The sequence below is a fragment of the Penaeus monodon genome, chromosome 40, assembly GCF_015228065.2.
Source record: "Penaeus monodon isolate SGIC_2016 chromosome 40, NSTDA_Pmon_1, whole genome shotgun sequence".
Taxonomy (NCBI): domain Eukaryota; kingdom Metazoa; phylum Arthropoda; class Malacostraca; order Decapoda; family Penaeidae; genus Penaeus; species Penaeus monodon.
Genome location: NC_051425.1, coordinates 32,188,837 through 32,191,336, shown reverse-complemented (window position 1 = coordinate 32,191,336; position 2,500 = coordinate 32,188,837). Strand labels below are relative to the sequence as shown.

Genomic DNA, 2,500 nt, shown 5'->3' with positions numbered 1-2,500 from the left:
TGTTTTACATCGAAAGTGTTCTTTGTGAGGCAACAGTGGTAAGAATAACACGTGTCGGACAGAGAGGGGAAACTTAGCGAAAGAAAGAGAAGAACAGAACAAGGAGGGGAGAAATGAGGGGAAAAGAGGAGTGAGAAGAATTTCTTAATCAAGCTCTTCGTTCATTGTTTTTGCTACTGACGAATCCCCTGTTTCCTTGTTATTATTTTTTCCCCAAGCCCCGTTTCCTTATTATTGCAGAAGCCTAATCCTTTTTTTTCTTCTTTCGCAGGTGTAGCCAACGACAGAACTGCAGCGTGGCGGCGTCCACAAGGGGCTTCGGCGACCCCTGCCCTGGCACCCTCAAGTACTTGGAGGCGCATTTCCAGTGTGTCCCTGGTGAGTGGCTCGCTCTTGCTCGTGCGCTTTCCCTTTCTGCCTCTCTCTCTCTCTCTGTCTCTCTTTCTTTCTTTCTTTCTTTATTTATTTATTTCTCTCTTTCTCTCTCTCTCCTCTCTCGTCTCTCTCTCTCTCTCTCTCTTCTCTTTCCCCTCTCTCTCTCTCTCCTCTCTCTCTCTCTCTCTCTCTTCTCCTCCCTCTCCTCCCCTCGTCCTTCTCTCCTCCTCCTCCTCCTCCTCCTCCTCCTCCTCTTTTCCCCCTCTCCTCCTCCTCCTCCGTCTCCTCCCCCCCCCTTCCCCCTTCCCCTTCCCCTCCCCCCTTTCCCCTTTCCCCCCTTTCCCCCTTTCCTGCCGGCTCCCTGCCCCCCCATTTTCCCTTCCCTTTTTCCTTTCCCTTCCCGTTCTCGGCGTCATCGCCCCCTTTCCCCTTTGTTTTTTCCTTTTTTCTTTTTCCATTCTTCCTTTTCCCCTTTCTTCTTCCTTTCTCTCTCTCTCTCTCTCTCTCTCGCTTTTTCCGTTTGTTTTGATTACTGATCCTTTGCCCGACGGCTCGAGGGCCCTGTCTGTATAGAGCCGAAATTTGCTGGAGCTTGTAATTCAATGCAGTCGGAGGGGCATTGATTTACTTACGTGTGTGTGTATATGTATATATGTATATATATATATATATATTTATTATTATATTTTTATTATTATTATTATTATTATATTATTATTATATTATTATTATTATTATATATATACATATTTTATTATTATGTGTGTGTATATATATATATATTATATAAAATATAATTATATTATATATGATATATATATATATATATATATATATATATTAGTGTGTATGTGTGCGTGTGTGCGTGTGCGTATGTGTGGGCGCGTGCGCGTCTGCATGTGTGTGTGCGCGTGCGGTTGCGTGTGTGTAAAATCTCCGTTCGAGAAATGACGCCAGCCCTCCCTTGCAGTGAGTCCGCCCCAGCACACCGCGCGCCCCCGCCCGCACTGGTTCATCGCCACCAAGACGACCGTCAGCTCCATCACGGAGGACGACCCTCTCCTTCCGTCGCCGCCCACGAAGATCAGTCCCGCCGGCGCGGGCGGAGGCGGCGCCAGTGGGCGGCCTGTCACCGACGGCGTAGAGCGCGAGAGCGGCCTGGGCGGCGGCGTCGAAGGGAGCGTTGAGGGAGGCGACGGCACGGGGGTCGTGGGCGGCGCCGCCGACGTCGTGGGCGCCGACCTCGGCAACCGGCTGAAGGGCACGCCCGCAGAGGACCTTCCGCAGACGACCACCTCCACCACGACCACGACGACGCTGCGCCCGCCGCCGTGGCTCATCACCAACACCACCAAGAACACCACGACCTCCACCACCACCTCCTCCACCACGTCAACGACCACCTCGACCGCGAAGCCGGCGTCCTCGACCACGTCCACCACGGCGCGCCCCAGCACCAACCTGGAGGCGCCCGCCGTGCCCTCGGAGGGCGGCTCCGAGGGCGGCAGAGACGAGCACGAGCACCGGGACGCGGCCAAGGGCGCCGCCACCGACGGCCCCGACGCGCCCGACGCCGACAGAGTCTCCACCTCGACCATCTCCACCACCAGTAAGTCCCGTCCGCTGGCCGACGCCTCCGGGCCTTTTTGTTTGTCATTGCTGTTATTGTTGCCATGTTATTTCCGCCTTTAACCTTGCCTTTCCCGCCACGAATCCCTCTGCCAAGGCCTTCTGACTGACGCGAGCTCTCTTGCAGCGCTGTGGGCCCCGCGCGCCGAGGTGCCCGCCACGGAGGTCGGCGTGCCCATCAGCGAGGCCTCGTGGTGCCCGCCGTCCTCCGGCCGCGGGCTGTTCTGGAACTGGACTCAGGGCGGCGAGGTAGCCGTGCAGCCGTGCCCGGGGGGCGCCTCGGGCTGGGCGCGCCGCCCCTGTAACCCGCTGGGCTGGGCGGGGCCCGCCGATCTCAGCGAGTGCCGCAGCGTGTGGCTGACGACGCTGACGTCGCGCGCGCACACCAACGACGCGGTGCTGGCGGTGGCGCACGACCTGGCCACGGTGACGGGGTCGCGGGCGCTCTACGGCGGCGACGTGACGGCCACCGGCCAGGCTCCTGAACAGCCTGGCG

At 57.2% G+C, this 2,500-nt stretch overlaps 1 protein-coding gene across 5 annotated transcripts in view; it reads left to right on the top strand.

The window, feature by feature from the left end:
* The window catches only part of LOC119597743 (adhesion G protein-coupled receptor L2-like), a 78,417-nt gene that overhangs the window by 33,909 nt on the left and 42,008 nt on the right, over positions 1-2,500 (top strand). For 2 of the 5 annotated variants that reach the window (XM_037947352.1, XM_037947350.1), the window contains exon 1: positions 2,294-2,500. This exon is cut by the window's right edge and continues 256 nt beyond it. The gene's annotated coding sequence lies outside the window, so the exon portion shown is untranslated. Of the gene's footprint in view, positions 1-271; positions 379-1,345; positions 1,985-2,131 lie in introns of those variants that run through there. The other 3 variants (XM_037947351.1, XM_037947353.1, XM_037947354.1) reach the window with 2 other exon arrangements.